This window comes from Epinephelus fuscoguttatus, linkage group LG3, assembly GCF_011397635.1.
Source record: "Epinephelus fuscoguttatus linkage group LG3, E.fuscoguttatus.final_Chr_v1".
Classification (NCBI taxonomy): domain Eukaryota; kingdom Metazoa; phylum Chordata; class Actinopteri; order Perciformes; family Serranidae; genus Epinephelus; species Epinephelus fuscoguttatus.
Genome location: NC_064754.1, coordinates 25,984,924 through 26,005,198, shown reverse-complemented (window position 1 = coordinate 26,005,198; position 20,275 = coordinate 25,984,924). Strand labels below are relative to the sequence as shown.

Below are 20,275 nucleotides of genomic sequence, written 5' to 3'. Positions count from 1 at the left end.
TGCTAAGCTAAGCTAACCAGCTGCTGGCTGTAGCTTTATATAAACTGGACTAACATCACAGTGATATTGTTTCAGTATTATCATCTGACTCTCCACCACAACACAAGTCAGGCAGCATCATTTAGCCGTACAGCACCTTAAGTGAGACGAATCATGTTTGTTGTCAGCGTTCTGCTTTCCAACTTTCACGGCAGTCATTAAAGTGGATCAAGTTCCAGTGAAAAGCCATCATTGTGCTTCTCACTCACTGTAAACAGCTGTAACACAGTAACTAGTCAACAGTCAAAGAGTAACCAGTGTCACAATATGACATCAAATCTTTTTACCCAGACAGTTTAATGATGCTGCTAGATGCCATATTTCATCAGCTGATGAACAGCCTGCTTTCTAATGGGTGTTTATACTCATCCTGCAGCTTCCCCACACTGATAAATAACAGACTAACAAACACTTTGACTTATATAATGGATCAATTGAGTGCTTTTCAACCACTATCATATGTTTGACTTTCTCCCAGCAAATGTACAGTGCATCTTCTTGGCTTCAAGCCAGAGTAGCTGAGGTCACTGAGCATGACAAACAGGAAAGGGAAATGAAAGTAACTCAGATATTTTCTTGCGAGCTTACACCTGCACAAAAAAAACCCTTGCAGCACGTCTGCAGAATGTAAACACTGTGTATTTTGCTACAGTATGTGAACACCTGAGAACGTGTGTAGCTGGAACCTGTATTTCTTGTATTAGCAGGCAAGCTTTCCAGGGTAATAACCTGGCATTATTGAGGTATTTTTAATAAGAATATTTTCCTGTTGCAGAAGCCAAACACACTGACAGTTCAAAAACACTGTACTCTGTATAAGGACTCTCCCCAGTACAACATTAGTATGGTTTCACTCCTCCTTTAACAGTAAATCTTTCCTTGTTTTCCTTTCCTCATGTCCTTTTTCCATCTATTACTCACTCTCCCCAAGCCTCCTCTCCACCCTCAAATCCCAAACATCCCACTTACTTCAACTCCATGGCTGCTCTCCTCTCTTCTCCTCTCTGGGGTGAAAACAAACGCTGCTCTCTGTCACCTAATCCTTCTCATCTCTGATATAGTGTGTGCAGTGGGCAGAGAGGGGAGCGCATGTGAGAGGCCTGAGCTGTTACAATAATCCAAACAGACTGACGGGGAGCCACAGGGTGAGCAAAGATGGGAGAGGGAGGGCCCGCCGGTGGTGTAGAGGGAATGCAAGGACCAATCAGAGGGTTTAGTGAGGCTGGAGGAGGTGGGGCTTGAAGCTTGTGCTGCTCTTTAACCCCAGTGAGGGCAAGAGTCCCAGAGGCATGACAGAGGAGAAGTAGATAAGGAGTGACGGAGGACGGAAGATCTGACAGAGAGAGAAGAGAAACTGTCCAACAGGAGCCAAATTATTTCATTTGTCCGAACACTGACCCCGATACAATCGGCACAGAATGAGCTATGTCTTGGTGCTACATGCTTAATGCCTTTTTTCCATTTTTTAATAAAGATAAATTAAGCTGAACCCTCATGAGCACAATTTTATCTCCACTTCCAACAGAGGCCCCATGTGCACTCTGCTTTTCTCTGCAGCAAGCTGCAATGACATCATTTCTAAAGGCATACTTCCAAATCATTAATGCTAAAAACACAACTCTAAAAAGTTGAACACTGCCATAATCTACTGCAGAGTACAAAACAAACAGTTTTAATATTGCCATTCTTGACTGCTGACACTGACGTGAGAGCTCAAGAATAACAACTGGCCAAAGTAATTGAAACAAGATGGTCCACGATTGAAAGCCACCCTAACAATCCTCTGAAAAATTATCTCAGCGCAGTCATAAACACAACATGATAGTTCAAATAAGGGAAACTGCAGTTACTTACTAGCTAAACAAGCAAGTTACTATCTGTCCTGTTTGCCCCGGGGGACTCTGTGCACTGAGGCAAAGCTGGTAAACAAGACGGAGATGATGCAACAGGATCAAAGACTACAACTCAGGAGAGACAAGAGGAAGAGAACTGCGCGACCCACAAGTTATAAAGCAAAACAATGCTTTCATTTGACTCTGTGCTCTGAGAAATATTCCCATGTTTCTAGCTAGCAGCTTGGCTCTGCAGACTTAAAGGTGGCTTGGTCCGTCCAACGCTTCGGTCCAGACTAAAATATCTGAACAATTATTGGATGGATTGCTGTTAAATTTCACAAAGATATTTACTGTCCATTCCAATATCCATACTACCACAGCATTTTGCAGTGTGCAAGCCAGCATGCTTCTCTGCCTATTCTGACCCACAATACTTTGCGCAGCGGAAGATACATTGACTGAGCCGCAGACAGATGACAGCTTGTTGACAGCTCATTTTGACAGCTGCCAGAAGCTGCACTGACAGATGACAACGCGTTCAAGTGACTGAAAACCAGCTGAATAGTAATAGGAAAAGGATTTGTGTGAGCGAACAAAATAATCATAAAGATAACCAACAGCAGATATATTCAATGTTGTTAAAATAGTACTGGGTGTTAGAATCTACAATGTGTCAGTTATAACCTTAAAGTTAAAGCTATATAGCTTGCAAAGTAACAACAGCAGTCTCCAGGTTGACTTCTGTCTCTGGCGAGCCCGGCGAATGGCTTTTTGTTGTACCTCTAAGTGATAATGTTAAAATCTGCTGCGTTCCAATCCACATACTTCCTCTTTTTGCAACAAATTTTATGTAACCAGAGGTGGAGTTTTTCTGGTCTCAAGTAGCTTCTCTGATGGGATGTATACAGTAATCAGAATCGACAGACCCTGTATTCCAAAGTGATGATTCTTCATTATCTCTTAAACTTTCCCAGAGAGGATTATTGCTTTTAGGTTTGACAGCTACAAAGAAAATGCTAATACAGAGGTGGAAGCGCCCACATACACTCCACATTACTCAATGGGTTTCCCTACTGTATGACATAATATCTCTGGGACTCTATTGCTCAGTCAAATAGGGCCGTGGTAAATAACATTGAAACTGTCAAGCTAAATCTACCCATATGAATCAGGTTGGTCATTATTCTGTGGCTCACTATGCTGAATGTGTTGATATCTGCATACGTATTCATGTAACTGTTTGGGCTTTATATGGATATGTATGGATACGTATGTATACATATGTATATTTTTTAGTTAGTTTTTTGTATTTGCTCATTTTTTCATCTTATTTATCCTTGTATGTATTTTTTTCCCTTCTCTTGTCACCAACACAGGTAGTCCTGAGAGGGGAGGGAAGGGTTAGACAATACTTCAATATTTTTTCCTGGAGTTTCAACAATATGTGTATATGATTTCTTATTAATACTTTGTAAAGAAACTAAATAAAAAAATGATCACAAAAAAGTGTGCTACCAGCTACAACTATACAAACAGGAAGGTCAAAGTTCAAGCCGCAATGTTATGATGAAGTACCATGTCCAAACTGTATGTATGCTCCATGCAACAGTACCTACTTTGAAGGGGCAGCTGCAGTACCTTCTCAAGATCACAGGGTCAGTTTCCCCAGAGGATGCATCCTAATGACTTTGGTGATCCCCTGACTTTTCATCTAGCTCCATAATCAGCTCATTTTAATTCATCCAATACTTTATGTCTTAACACCTGCAAAAATGGCACTCCCACCTGCAGCTGTAGTTTGTATTTGGTGCTAACAAGCAACTGTTAGCATGCTAACATTGTAAACATCATATCAGCATATGAGCATGTTAACTTGCTGATGTTAGCTCAAGCACAGCTGTCCCTAAGCACAGCCTAGAAGTGCACTTAATTATTTGTTGTTGTTAAACTATATTCTGTAAATTTTATTTATCATTTAAATTTTTTGTTGAGTGTTTGTGAATTTATCTTTAGCATGTTCTCTCTATCTTAATTTTTATTTAGTGTTATTTTAAATGTTTCCCGTGGAAATGAACTTGATGCACATCGCCTCTTTTGTACCTCCTGGGTTTCCGTAGCTCCATCTGCCTGCCCCTCACAGTGCCGTTTTGCATTGGTGGGGGAGCAGAGGTGCAGAAATAGGTGCCCAGAAGGCAATTAATGTGTCATATTGTCTTCTGCAGGAGTGAATAAATGCCAGAAAACAATATCTTCGAGTTGTCATTTGTGCGTGACCTGTCCACACATGTTAAATGAGCTCAAAGCACAGCTGTCCCTGAGCACAGCCTCACAGAGCCTTAGAGCTGCAGACTCCTAGTCTTGTCTGAATTCAACACATTTCTTTGTGTTAATGTCTAAAAGGCAGTCGTACAAGAACTTTGCCTTCATAAAACAGTCTAAAACTGGCAAAATCATGTGCATCAAAGTGTGTTCTTGACCTTGGAAACAGCAGTTGATTAAACAATCTCACCACACGGTCCATTTAATAGTTGTTCTAGTGCACACATAAGGTGATTAATCACAGCAGCATTGAAAGGACTTATGTGCTCAAAAACAAATTGAGATTTGAACATCTACAATTTCACAATGACTGAACAAACGGTTCACTGAGGAAATGATCAAAAGCCCCAGAAAGGTGTTTTTCAACTGGCAAAATGTGAATTAAACTCAAGAACCATCAAGTCAAAGTCAAACAAGACAACAAATCAGACCTGACATTTGGATACTCTGCAACACTACTGACTGGTTTTTGTCAGTTCTAAAAAAAGTACTTAAGTTTGATATTCTGGTCTTTTTGCATTACGATTACAGACAACAGTGTTTACATTAGCATCTTGGTATTTAACTTTTGTGGACTTAAGTTCCAATATCCATCAACATGATATCAAAATGAGCATCCTGTTCAGACACCTGCTGCCAAGAGGGCAGGCCTCCCCTCATTGTTACCACATTTTTCATACTTCCATCTTGGCAGAGAAACATCGGTGGTTCCACAATAACAAAATAACTCATTCTGTCTTCCAAGGCTGTACACACCCCAACATACACTTTCCTACAGGAGCACACACACACACACACACACACACACACACACACACACACACACACATATATATAACACAGACATACAAATATACCCCCGGAGAGTTTCCCCCTTTCTTGAAAGCTTTAATCTTGTTGGCAGGCCACAAACAATGTTTGTAGTAATTATCCAAATGCATCTGTTTTCCCTCTGTACATCCACTCCCACTTAACTGGATTACTTACAGCACAGAAAATGGCTTTGTAGGAACTAAAGGAAACTATGATTTAATGCTTTTTCAGCTTAGCTTTATATGATGTGACTTGCAATGGTTTACCCAAGTGAAGGGAAACCAGCTGAATATACCTCATAAAAGATCCAGAATTTGAATCCAGAGCTAAACTGCATTTAAGAGCTTCACCAATATACTGTATATGAAATTTTAGGGATGTACGACGTTGGATTTCTTTGCCGATATCCAATATGCCAATATGTAACAACTCTTTTTATCTAAGTGATACCAGTATCGACATATCCACTTTTTTCCCTACCTAAATTTCGTGATCATCAAGTCTCTTCTGCAGTGGAAATAACATCATATCATGCATGAATTCTCTTATCGTGATGGAGACATGAAATACAATGCTTTTTAGTGTATGCAATATTCATTCATTGTGCAGATGGTCTAAGAATAAGAACTGGAAAACAAGAAAATGAAAAACATTTTATATTAAAATAACAAACCAGTTACTAAGGACACACTGTAATGTGCTGTTCTGGGCTGACTAGGTACCAGTTTGTCAGAAGATAACTACAGGGAGTCCAATGGGACTGTAACCTACTGTGTAGAAAATGAGACATTAGACCAACAGAGGTGAAAACAACAATAGGCCATCAAAATTGTTGGTGTTATTTTGACTATTGCTTCTCTCGCTCCCCTCCAGCAAAGAAAACAAAGACAAATTGCTTGACCTGGATGCAAAATAACAGCCAGCGAGAGAGAACACAGAATAATCTGAAATGCAAACAGCCAGTCTGAATGACAAATACGAGGTTGGCATGATCACACAAACACAGTGTGCACACAGTCATTGGCTGCCATGAACTACCTGCTTTTGTTTGCAAATAAGACCAATTAGCTGAAACAAGTCATCAAAATCTGCGAAAGAAGCATCATCAGCCTATTTTTTTTTTTTACACTTGTGCTAATTATTTGGATGGGTCATGTTCCTTTTGTGCAGCACTGATAACCCCTGCTGGCTGCTGCATGACATGCACATTAGATTATGAAGGCTTGTTAGAAAATGCATACACAAGTTCACACAGACGGAGCTGTGACGAAGAGCACAGGAGGTATTTGTAGCTACAGGAAGAAGTAGTCTGAAGATTGATATTCAAAAATGTATAGGCGCATAGAGAAGTAATCCCTCTCAATGATCATTTATGACTGCCAAAGCAGTGTGCGTCCTCACTAAGACCAAGAAACTAGATCCACACACTCCAGCTCTGAGGTCTTTACTCTGGCTTCCTATTTCTCAGACTCTCCTGTTGGTTTATGAAGCATACATGATTTAGGACCCAAATACATTTCTGACCTTCTGCTACAGTTTGAACCATCCAGACCAGATCTCAGGACTTCTGGGACAGGTCTGCTTTGTGTCCCCAGAGTCAAGAGTAAACATGGAGAAGCAGCATTTCGTTCATGCTCCATATATTTGGAACAAACTCCCGGGAAACTGCAGGTCCGCTGAAACTCTATGTTCTTTTAAATCAAGGCTGAAGACTTTTCTTTTTACTGCTGCCTTTTATCAAATCAAATATTTATCATTGCTTACACTGCACTGTAACTTTTATTCTTGTATTTTATACCTGTCTTAGTATATTCTAACTTTGTATTTTTGCATTCTTTAATCAGTTGTTTTTCAATGTCCATTTATATTATGTTTCTTTTGCAGCTTGTCTTGATGCTTTTGATGTTTTATGTATAGAGTACTTTGAATTTCCTTGTTACTGAATTGTGGTATATAAATAAACTTGTGTTTATCTGCAGAGTATCTGACTCTGACTCTGCCTGTGACTGTTAGCAGCATGTATCTAAGAGAAAGCTACAGCGCAGAAAAAAAAAATACAGCAAGGCAAAACGCCAAGTGGAAAAACCTGAGGTTATCTTTCGCTTTCACTGGCAACACTGTTCACTGCTCAGTGGCCAACAATTCTTATATAATATGTCTTTAAAACAGATTTATGAGAACTCTCAAAATCCTAGCCAGGGATTCAGATGTTATAAAGCTGGATCTAATAATGTGTTCACTTGTGTGGAATTAAATATTCAACTAATCAACTAGTTGATCAACAGAAAATTAACAGCAATCTTGATCAATAAATTGTTTAAAAGCCTCAACAAAGTCATAGGTCTTTTCACTTAATCAACCTGATGACAGCTCCTCTCAGGACCATGTCGGTGTGCAGAACCTTAAAGTTATCAAATGCCAAACATCAGCTGCTTCAAGGTTCTTAAGTTTTGATGATTTGCTGCTTTTCTCTGTTGAATACTGAATATTTTTTATTTTTGGATAGGTAAGAAGATGTTACAGTGGGAGCTTGAGATGGTAATTTTTTTAACAAATAGACATATCCTACATTATAGGACTGGTTCACCATTTTGGGAAATAGGCTACACTTATTTCTTGCCAAGAGTTTGATGAGAAGATCGATACCACTTCCATGTTTGTGCGCTAAATATGGAGCTGGAGCCAGGACACAGTTAGCTTAACTTAGCATAAAGACTGGAAACAGGGGCAAAGAGCTAACCTGAAGACTCAAAATAACAGCACGCACATCCAAAAATGATAAATACTGTGTGCTGGACAGAAGAACAAATACACAAACAGGTCCGCGCACCAGAACTGCTCCTTTTGCAAATTTTATTTGTATCACCACATGTGACATTTCTGGCACTGGCCCTTCATCAGGGAAAGAGCTAGCCTGATCAACACCTCTGAAGCTCATTAAGAACAAGTTGCATCTAGTTTTATTTATTCCATCCAGAAACAGTCATGTGGCAACATATATTTTTGGTTTTAAGGGAATTACATGCTATATATACACACATTAAAATATCCAATGATATCTACTGAAGAAACAACTTAAAGGAGTAGACAAAAAGTAAAACAACAAAACAAGCTCTAGCATTGTAAATACAGTGCTAATGACTTTTTGGCTAACCATACTTATACCCCATACATGCATCACACTTGCAGTCTTTGCTACAGTTTGTGCAGCATCCATTGATTTAACAGCCGTCTCAGTGACAGAGCGCCCCTCCCTGAAAGGCGTCTTGTTGCTGTTGTTTAGCAGGAAACATTATGACCCTTAACACACAAACACAGTGTGGCTTCTCCAAATCCCTTACACTCAGACAGTCAGAGCTACTACTACTTGGTCAAGAGTCACTAAGCTGGCTGATGACCGATGCTAATCAATTAGCTTTAACCAGACAAACGTCGCTGTCGCTCACAGCAGAGTGTCCATTGATCCCAGGAGGTCAAAGGGTCACAGAGCAGTAAGCCTGCAGGGCCTTCAGTCACTGACCGTACAAGCTGAAGCAAAACATCAATACAACCACCAGGCCACATTTCCAATGGAATCAGATGTCTGTCTTTATCTGGGTAATTAAAAGCTCACCGTCACCTTAAAAAACATCAGTTGGAGGCAGATCTTCACAAACTTCATAAACTGAGTACAAGTTTAATGGGTACACCCATTAAAGCTAATAAAACAGTCCTACTCGGGGCAATAGCTTGCTTGAAATGTTTTGATACTAGACCTGCATTGTGATACTGATATCGACTCAATACCTTACTGTCTTACTTTGAGAAATATAAACTAGATTTTCAACAAAACTTCACTAAAGAAGCCAAAGTTCTCAAATGTTAAATGTTGTCTAAAAACAAACCATACAAAAACATACCAAAGAGTATGAATCTGAGCACTGAGATAACACTTTAATGCTTAATCCTGCAAATACATTTCTGTCTATACCAAAAAGTACTCCGGTTTAATACCAGCACTAATCTAACCCTTTGTTAAGTTTGTAACGTTTAGTATTTGTTCACAGTCTGTCAGAGAAACCTTGATTTAAAGGATGAACTTTGATATTTTTTAACCTGGACCCTATTTTCCTTTGTTTTTGTGTTTGAGTGATGACTGGAGATAATTTCTGAAACTGGTCCAGTATTGAGCACAGAGAGAGAGAGAGCGCTCCAGCTGCAGCAGCTAAACAGGCTGTAATGTGATCCCTATGGGGAATTGCACACTGTCAATTTACATCCAATAAACGTGTTTGTTTTTGCCACTGACAGGCTCAGATTGTTAAAAGAGGTGTCTGACAACATGATGGAAAGGATCCTATTGTACAGAGACATTTTATCTTGCCTTTTGGTAATCCAGTCTATTTGTGTGTAACCAAGTGTCGCTCAAGGAGAAGTCTCGTTTTGAGATGTCTGATTTTTCCACATTGTCAAAATCAGCTAAATATTCAGCCATGATTCAAGTCTTTACGTAGACACTAAGCTATGCTTTCTGTACTCCAACAAACTCTAGGGCTGTAACCGACTCAGAATTATGTCAGTTGAATCAGATTTGGCCAATACGGATATTTGACAATTCAATATTCTGTCCATATAAAGTTTTTAAGTTTGAATGAGGTTCAGCAGGACGTTCAGTGTGACAGCGGCATTCACTTAATATAGTAAACAAGCTCACTGCACTAACAACGCATTGGAAATGTGCATTTTTTGTTGACACTAGATATCAAACAAAAGCCAGACACTGTGTCATACTGAGCTGTAAATTCACCATTTCTGAGCAGAAGAGAGAAGATAATATTATCTCAGAGCCTAACAGTGAAAACATTCCCCCCATCTGTGCCGCTGCATCATGTCTGCAGCTGTCTGTACCAAAAAGTAGCGTGGAAGTTGAGATCGCTCACTCAGCAGCAATATCTGGGGACCAAAACATCACCAGAAGTGCTATGCATAGGACACTGACTAGTTTAAAAACAAACATCCCATTCAACTGAGAGGTCTCAGACTGATGATATGAATCTCCAACTTTTAGGAGGCAGCCTTAACAGCTACTCCCAGCACTCCTCTCTCCAAACGTCACTCATGTTTCCACTGTTCTTCCTGTAACATACATTCTCCTTGAGCAAGACTTGGTCACATTAACAAACACACCAGCTAAAGGTAAGGAAAGTGGTTCATTTCCCTGTAGAGTCTTTTCATCAATATTTTCAGACCCTTATAAAAACCATCTCAGGCTGTCAGTGGGAAAAACAAGAACTTTCAGTGGACGTAAACTGATGGTGCACAATTGCCCATAAGAATTCCATTGCATCATGTTTTGCGACTGTGGCTGCAACTGCAGTCTCTCCAAATACTGAGTCAATTTCAAAAGCATTGTCTCCATTCGTCATTTAAACAAAATCATGGGAAAATAGGGTCCACAATGAAAAATACTTAAGTTTCCCTTTAACTCTAAAGTGACTTTTTAGACCATAGTTCATGGTGATGTTACATTGTACTGGAGTATTAACTGAAAGGTGTTACAGACGACTGTACATGTCAAGTTAAATAACTGATACCTCAGTGTATGTATGCAATCAGCCTCCACTGTGGAATCACTGTAAAAGCATCAGGTCCTCTCTTCAATGAGAAGCCTTGATGTTTTGACGAATTAGCCCGCTATTGTATATCACAGTCCAAATTTAGCATTACATCACTGCACTGAGTCATCTTAGTGCTTTTCTTGATTAGCATGAGAATACTGCACAGTTGCAGCGTTGCAGCTGCAGCACAGTGTTCTGCAGTGATGGGAGAGTTATGCAGCCTTTACTGCATCATTTTCTATTTCCTGTTCCCAGAGTCACTCACTGCATTCAAACACCTCTGATGTCACAATGACTATAAAAACAGCTGCCGTAGAAAAACTACGGATCAGACATCAAAGGAGGACACACACACACACACACACACACACACACACACTCACACTCACACACACAGATAGAGGCAGACAGAGAGAGCAGGCAAATGTAATGAGACGTTAACCCACTTTTAGTTTATCTATGAGGAAGACTGGAGCCATCTAATGACTTGAATGTGGCTCGGTGATGTGCTGCGGAAACAATATTATGTAAAGACAAAGTGATGTTAACAGTGCTGCAACTAAACACCGTCATCCTATCAACTTATCACTGTAACTGAAAAATTATTCAACCTAAAAAATGTCAAAATGTATTTAAAATAATCACAGTTTAGACAATGTTACTTATGAATGAGTTCAAACAAAAAGATAAAGGAATAGTTTGACATTTGGGAAATGTGTTTAATGACTTTCTTGCCAAAAGTTGGATGAGAATGTACCACTGTAATGTCTGCCAGGGTGTAATACCATGTGGGGTGAGTTACCAGCAGAAGTGATAACCAGCAGTGCTGGTTGTGACACAAACGGCTAATGATAGGTACAGTAGCTTATGAACAAATACCATGAAATGTGATGTTATTGGTACACCCTCTGACATGCCTGTCTCCTGACTCACTGCCAGCCAGTCAGCATCTGTCATGTGGGGCAGTTTGTATTTTTCATGGTCAATATCATACAGTATCGGCTGGTTAAACACAGCAAATATTAATGTCTCCTCTACATATACTTCCTTGCTATAGGTTGAGGCTGCGACTTTGCCGATTTCAAATTCATCAAAGACGCAATAATTCCAAAAGACGCAAAGATGCAAATATGCTTTGCAATCAGAAGAGAATGTTTTATTCACGCATTTGCTTGTACTGAACGGCAGGCGAATATTCGCCAATGTTAATTTCACTCGTTTGACCGTACTGGAGCTACAACCAGGAGACTGGAAGCCACACTAAAACCACAAATTTGTCATTTTTAGGTGCAGCCTGCAGCTCTGTAGCTTGCTCCGTCAGTTGGTCAGTCAGTTTGGTGTAAAAAAAAAAAAAAAAAATTCCCACCAATTAGCGCCCACAGTTTTCATCCAAGGACGCTGAGATTTGGCATGTAGGTCAAGTGTGTATGGATCAAGGTGTGTGTTTGCAGTCGAACGGAGCATAGTGATGGGATTGGCTTATCACAAAAGGCGTGTAACTTCCAAAATGGATTCACAGACTTGCACAAGATTTGGTGGTAAGATTGGCCACGAGCCAAACGACAGCTGCATGAACACATGAATGCATGGTTGCAATAACTCCAAACTCATTCTTGTTACATTATTGTTTGTGTACGAATAAAACAAACAAATTACAGGGCATTAACTGGTAAGATTTAGCGGCAGCAGGCAGATACTTGAGCATGGGACAGAGCCAGGTTAGTTGTTTCCCAGCTGTTCTTTCAGCCTTGTCGCCGTTGCCAAGTACTTGCTTACGGGGCGATTGTTTGGTCTCTATTTTATATGAAAAGTTGCTTGAGATAACTTTTGTTATGATTTGGCACAATGTAAATAAAACTGACTACTGTATGCTAAGTTGAGCTGCTGTTTGCAGCTCCATACTTTTATAAAAGGTGAAACAATTAGCCTGGTTCTCTCTAAAGTAAAACACAAACAAAACAAAAAAAACAAGTGGTATTGATCTTTTCTTGGTAAGTAAGTGAATGACAACAAATTTATCAGATTTTTAAAGTAGTTTCACGCCCCAGTGACGTATAAAGTGATCAGGTTTTTATCAGCTGGTGACAGTACTGCAGAAATAACAGAACAAAAATAAATTTACTGACTTACTATCATTATCATGAACATGAGCTGCGTGCTTCTTTTGAGGGATGTTTCTGGTGTGCAAATGAAATATGTAACTTTAACTGCTAGAGTTTTTATACACAAAGACACAAGGCTCCCCTGCTACTGTGCAGTATATTGATTGTACTGTTGAAAGCAAAATAGACTTTGTAATGTTTTATTGACGAGCATCGCCTGTTTTTCCTCCCTGTCAAGTCTGTACATCTTGCATTTTACATGTTTTTCTATTTGAATATAAATATAAAAATAAATGAATTTTGCTAGCCTCACTGGCATCAAAGCAGTCTGCATCCTTGTTGTTTCCAAATAAATCAGACTCTTAGACCTTTTTCATAGCAGATATTTTGACTTGTTTTACCAGAAATAGCACAGGTGGAACAAAGAATATTATCATGGCTCTATTCCAGAAATTACAACAGCTGAAATACAGCAAGTATTTATATTATTTCATCTGTGTTTAAGTCAAAATCTGTGCTGTGAGGAAGGTGTATTCAACTTAAATGTCAAATCTATTAGCACTTACTCACAAGTTTAACTACAAATGATAAAAATAATCACTATTAACTAAATATCTCTTTACAGTTGCAGCTACTTTCAGCTAAACTTCACATGCACCCTGAGAGCTGAAGTTATAGTGTTCTGACAATAACCTGAAATTTAATACTGAGCCGATGCACATGAAACTATGTACCTAAAACATAAAACAACTGCACAAGATCCTGGTTGACTCATAGCTCAGTCAGTGCATCAGCAGGCACAGAGGTCCATTCAAGTTTTTACAGATTTAAGAAGACACACACACATGCGTGGGCCTGCTGCTTGTCATGCTGCAGACTTGTCCTGGGAATAAAACTGCAGCTGCTGCTGCTGTAAACCGATTATTTAACTCATAAATTACCTCACAGGCAGTGCTGCACTTTACATGATTGCATGCACAATTTAATTTTGCGTTTTTAAGTCTCTCCCGTGTTGTGCATTAATCTAAGACTCTCACACAGGAACAACAGGGACAAAGTGTGGACACTGATTCAATCTCAACCCTTGCTATCTGGAGAAACGCATGCAGTAAGTTCCGATTCACTCACCTAAATGTTTCCTGATCTGCCGGTGTGGACGCTACAGTGACGCACGAGGATGCATCAGATGACGGTGATCCTTACTGGACTTTTCCCAGTTTAACTGCTGTGGTTGTCTCTCCCTGCACCGTCCTGCCTGCCTGCCTGCTGCTCTGCACACACACACACGCACACTCTCTCTCACACACACACACTCACTGAGACTGAGCTGAGAGTCGCCTCCACTCACTTCCACCTCACTTATTAAAGGGATCCGCCGACAATAAAAGGGAAAGGCACCCGCAGCCGGATGCAGGCAGAGCTGATCCAGTCATCAATATTACATTCACGTGTAAAAATAGCCTCGTATCCATGCATTATTTCTGCTTCTCCCTCCAGTGGTTACACAGCCTGTTTTCTGTTACGTCATGTGTTGTACTCAGGAAAAATACTGAATGTTTCCTACTTATCAGGGTTACTCAACAAACATTAATAATATTTATAAGATAAACTGAATGAAGGTGGCAAATCCAGCCACAGCAGCCCTGCACAGGTCAGGTGTACGCAGGGGTGTTTCTAGGATTTGAAGACATTTGGGGCTCAGTGTGAATGTCCCTCTGGTGGGTCCTCCTCCGGCTCTTTTTTTTAATTACAAACAAGCTCCCTTGAAATACTTTAATTGCACTCTGGCACCTTATTTACATTCAAAGTGCATAAAAAAAATCCTAGTGTGAATTTATTTATTTTTATTGTGAATTAGAAAATGGTCGTCGGGTCACCCGACATCCAGTCAAGGGCCAAATTTGCCCTGTGGGTCTTAAGTTGAGTAATAATAATGATAATAATAATAACAATAAACTTTATTTATATAACACTTTTCATAGAAGAAATATAATGAACAAAAAAACAGAACTGATTCATAAAATCATTGTCGTTGTAAAGAGTTCTAAATCTATAAATCATAAAATCAAGTAAGATTTTAAAAAGTTGCAGCAGCGTGAAGTGTAAATAGAAAGAGTTTCAGACCTGTATTAGGAAAGTCAGAGCTAGTTAAAAGCTAAAGTGAGCAGATACGTTTTTAGCTTTTAAAAATATTTAGTGAGCTAGCTTCCCTGATATCTATAGGTGGTCTGTTTCATAGCTTTGGGGCGTGACTGTCAAAGGCTGCATCCCTGATCTTCTTCCAGCTGTTGCTGGGAATCTCCAATGAACCAACAGCAGATGATCGCAGTGTTCTTGTAGGCAAATAGCTAACAAGTGAGTTAGCCATGTAGCTTGGTCCTTGCCCATTTAGGGCTTTGTATACAAGGAGGAGGACCTTAAAATCAATTCTACATGTAACAGGTCAGTGCAGAGCAGCTCAGACTGGCCTGATGTGCTCTGTCCTCTTGGTTCTGGTTAATAGCCCAGCTGCAGAGTTTTGAAGGAGTTGAAGTCTCTCAGTGGTGTTTCTTGGGAGGCCGGTAAAAAGTACGTTACAGTAGTCAAGTCGACTTGAAATAAAGGCATGAATCAATTTTTCAGCATCTTTTTCATTTAGAAATTATCGTACTTAAGCGATGTTTCTGTGGTGGAAAATTATGTTTTCGTCACCTTGTGGGACTTGAAGCTTAGATCGGAGTATCACTGGGCTGCAGCCTGACAGTAATATTTAGGAGTGAAAAAAAAAATGTGTTAAATGTCATTTTAAGTAAACACATGTCTGAGAAGGGTATGGCTTTGTTTATGAAAAATATATGTTCTTAAGACAAGACAAGATATGACATGACAAACAAGATATTACAAGACAAGACATTAGAAGACAAGACAAGACATTACAAGACAAGATATGACAAGACAAGACAAGATATGACAAGACAGGACAATACAAGTTAAGATAAGATAAGATAAGATAAGATAAGATAAGGTAAAATTCAAGTAGTGACTGCTAAACAAATGATAATGATGCATATTTTGGAAATTTCTTCAGCTGAGTGGGAAATAACTGATTAGGACCTCTTGATCTTTACTCTTTACCTCTGTAACCAGGCTAACTGTTCCCCCTGTTTCCAGTTTTTGTGCTAAGCTAAGCTAACCAACTGCCAGCTGATAATTAACAGACAAATATAATGTCAACTAATTATCATCCAGAAATCCAAAAAGTACTTTGCAAAAATATACCTAGTTACATTCCACCTTTAAACAGATGCATGGTGTACATAAGTAAACTTTAAAAAGGACAAATGAGATAAAAACATTTGTTTTAAATGACAAAAGCAGTAAAGTTTTAAAGCAACACCGGCTCTCCTGACGGGACATCCCAGCACCAGTATAGTAACGGCAGCTTCCAGTCAAGCCCCTCCCTTCTTATGAGGGAGGCTGTTGCCATGACAACCCTACATTATGCAGCAGCCCATGAAAGAGTCTTTTCAGATTAAAAAAAAAAAGAAATAGAAAAGAAAAGAAAGAAAGACAGAAACAAGTTATTTGCATTCCTTTTCCATTAAAGATTTTGTGTGATAGAAAAAAAGGCGGCATGAGGTTTATTGTCTGGCTGTGGGGGAGGGGCGACCATGATGCATTTGAAGGCCTCACAACTATTTTAGAAAACTAATGCACTGTGTGTGTTGCAGTCAAAGGCCACCTGCTTAGCATGCAGTGCACAATCGCAGGCTGGGTGCAAAGATTTCTGTTTGTTTCAGCATCCCACCTCTGTTATGTTAAAGTAACTTAACAGGTACAGTAGCTGCTTTAAAACTTCAAGTCCAGTCAAACAGTTTAGATCCACGACAACAGGTCGCTCCAGAAGACGAAATGAAGCTGTGAAAACTCAGCACTCATTCTTAACCTTTAGATTAAGTATCAAATTTAAAGCATCCAAGGAGCAACATGTAAACAGTTAATAAGTCCTGCACCACAACGTTTCCACAGCTTAAGGACAAACCAGGATACTCAGACTTGAGTTTGACCATAATCTCATCCCGCTCTGCTCACAGCTGCACCTGCTGCTGTCATTAGTCCAGCAGAGCATGGCAGGATTAACAGAGAGAGTCCTGTGAATGGCTGCTGAATAATTGACCAACGCCTTTTGTCTCATCCACGCTGCTTTGATTGAACATATGTTGGGAACCAAATTGCTCGAAATTTTGATGTGGAAATGGTAATTACAGGGATTTTCTAGTGTGAAACAGTTATTAGGAAGGCTGCTGTTAAATGTACAGTATCATATAAGACTGAGACAACTGTATAGTAACCAGGAGAAAACAGAAAATATGCCTAGAGTGATTTCTGTTCTGACTGCAGAAGCAGCAGGAAATGAAGGAAATGAAGGAGGTGTATCACATTCTCTGTGCTATATGGGACTTAGAATGAAACTGGACCTTAATTCAGAGGATGCATTCATACAGAGGCTTTCTACATTCAAGAATAACTGCCATGCCTACGAAGCTCTTAAAAGTTCAATTAAAAGCAACAGTACAGAGTAAATCATGTAAATTTAGCAGCAAATCTTCAGACCCTATTCCAGCTCTTACGTGCCTTTAGAAACCACTTGTGTTGCAGTAAGTGGTGCTTTAGTCTTATTTTAATTATTTTATCTTATTTTATTTTAATGTGCGCACTCACTCAACAATAATTTGACCGTAAATCTGAATTTTAGGGCTGCAGCCAGGGATTACTCTCATTATTACCTGCAGCAGAAAGAGGAAAGGCGATGAAAAAGGACAGAACAGCTTTTTCCAGTCCTGACAGGAGAGGAAGGTGGAGAATAAGAGGAGTGAGAGGAGACAGATTAGGCACACCTGTGAGCTGGGGGAGGGGGGGAATCAACCAACAAACTGCATGAATGGAGAGAGTGTGGCTTAAGAAGCAGAAATTTTAAGCTAACTTCAGTTATGGACATTTTTGCTCAAAATCCTTAAAGGAAAAAAACATAAAGCCAAGCACACACACACACACACACACGCTGAACTGAACTTGACAGAACTGAACTGCAGTTATAGCCCCCTCTCACACACACACACATACACTCCCCACTCACATGAAACTGAATTGGATTGGACTGAACATATCATATACACCTTGTTTTTTTTTTATTAATAGGAAATTGGTGTGTGAAATCTTGTGTTTGATTTTTAACAATAATCATTTGATATGAGTCTATTTTGGGCTGAATATAAAGAGGTTTAACTGAAGAATGAAACAATGATTTGTGTTTTTCCCTTCGTGTTTTGTAGCAGTGGGTACTAGCTATCCAGGCTAATTCCCCAACTATTTTAAATTAATATTTCTCTTAAAAATGACAGTGTAGGATCGTGTTTATTCTCCTGTCTGGTGCCCAACTTAACTTTGTTCAACTGGGAATAAATCTACGCTACACAAGTAATGTGCTGATTACATAGGTTCAGATTTCGGACGGGGACGCGAGGGACACATCCCGCTCAATATTTACAACATGCACATTTGTCCTCCCCCAATATGGACATGAAAGTAGCAGAAGACTCTTATTTTGTCAAAATAAAGACATTTATAGCATAAATTAATGCACAAAAATTCACTATAATGCAGAAAACTAATTGTTTGATGCTCACCTTTGCCCTTGGCTGATTATATCTTCAGTTATTAATTAATTATTTTGTTTGTATAAAGTCATAAAATACTCAAAAAATGGCCCTCACAATGCCTACATTCTTTGTTTTATCCTTCCATCAATACAATACCCAAAAATATGGAACAGAATAGTAACAAACTCTCACATAAATCAAGCTAGAATCAGAAAGTGTTTTTTTTTTTTTGCTTGAAAAATGACCAAAATAATTATTCAATTATCAAAATAGTTGAATATTATCTTTCTTTTTTCTGAATATTACATAAAGAAAGAGAGTCTTCAGCACTGTACTGCGACCCAGTATGTAAAAGGCGGTGTCCAAACAGGAAGGGGAAGCAGTTTATCATAAATCAGTTCTGTCTCACCCCATATTTCCTCCAGTCTTCTCTCCCTGTCTCGTCTCTCTGTGTTTGTGGGGTCAGCTCAGTGGGTCGACTCTCACCGTGTGTTCATTTCATGTAGATCTGAAGACAGAAGCAATAAATGGGAGATCACATCAACACTGACAAATAATACTTTTCCTTAAATCCTCATTAAAAGACATTGTGAGCATTTCAAAGTGCATATTTTTTATTGTATGATTATTTTTTTTTAACTCTACAGTCTGGACACAAAGTGGCAGTTGTGTTTTGTTTGGCCGCTAATCTCATTGGTCCTCAGTTGATCTCACACTGATAATCCCTGTAGCTGTAGTAGAACGAGTCGACCACATCCCAGCATGTTGACATACATTTATGTGGATATACTGTATTTGTTAAAGGTCAGAGTGATTCGCTGTGACACTGTGTCCTTTACAGTGACAGCAGGGAGTAAGGTCGTCAAAGGGACACTGCAGTACAACTCTGAGTAGACTGTCACCTGGTGTTACAAAGCATGAACTCAAGATTGCATGAGTAAAAAATTACAGTAGAAGGTCACAGCCTCATTCTGGGGGGTTAATTTTCATTGTACTATTCTGTTTTTTGGTTTTCAGTTCTTGATGTGAGAGAAAATTGGCTGCAAATGTACAAACATTCAGAGATGGAGGATTTGAAATTGACCAAAATTAGATGTGCTTTTTATTTTTAACTCCCAGAAATGATTGCTGTAGTAAACATGCACTCGAAACTGCTCATAAAACAAACAGAAGTTGTGACTCACTCTCTCTAGTGATGCTGATGAGACCTCTTTCCTGTCCAGGTTGTTGTGTGACCCCATGTCTGCATCATGACGTACTTGCCGAGCAGGAGAACATCCTCAAGCTGCTCTTTAATCCATCCAACAAAATGCAAAACCAGGAGCTATGTGTTGTGAATGACATGTAAGACCCTTCGCTGTGTCCTGCAGCAGCATCAGAGTGAAAGTAAAGATCCTACTCCTCAGGTGTTGGGTTGAGCTGCAGGATAAGGAGGGATTGCGAGGAGCATAATCCCTCGCACATGACTACAGCAACTTTGATCTAGAGATAAACGTGCCAAGTCACGAGCCGTTTGACATCTCATGCTACACAATACATATTGGGCAATGCTTCCAGCATGAAGGCCTAAATATAACAGGACTAAGCCGTAACAGACATGTCAGACAACAACATGTGTGCCATCCTGGGGTTTTGTCCATTTTGGCAATCATTCATTTCTAATAGATCCTGATGTATGCAGCTGTTATGATCAAATAAGAAGGCTGAACAGTGGTTTTTGTTTTTATTAAAGGGACAGTCAAAAACATGTGTTTCCTCTTATCGTTGGTGCTGTTTATCAGTGTCTGCCTTGTCTTGACTTTAACTGGACGAGTTGGCACTTACGCTGCGTTCCAGGCAAGTTTCTGAACCTGTAAGTCACCACTTCAAGTCACAACTCACGACTTAATAGCATTCCAGGAAAGTCACACCAAACTCTCAAAGCAACATGG

At 39.5% G+C, this 20,275-nt stretch overlaps 1 protein-coding gene across 3 annotated transcripts in view; it reads right to left on the bottom strand.

Moving 5' to 3' along the window:
* The window catches only part of trim2a (tripartite motif containing 2a), a 45,070-nt gene extending 31,099 nt beyond the window's left edge, over positions 1 to 13,971 (bottom strand). For 2 of the 3 annotated variants that reach the window (XM_049571943.1, XM_049571946.1), the window contains exon 1: positions 1,009 to 1,176. The gene's annotated coding sequence lies outside the window, so the exon portion shown is untranslated. Of the gene's footprint in view, positions 1 to 1,008; positions 1,177 to 13,833 lie in introns of those variants that run through there. The other variant, XM_049571945.1, reaches the window with a different exon arrangement.
* Between the last annotated feature and the right edge of the window lie 6,304 nt (positions 13,972 to 20,275).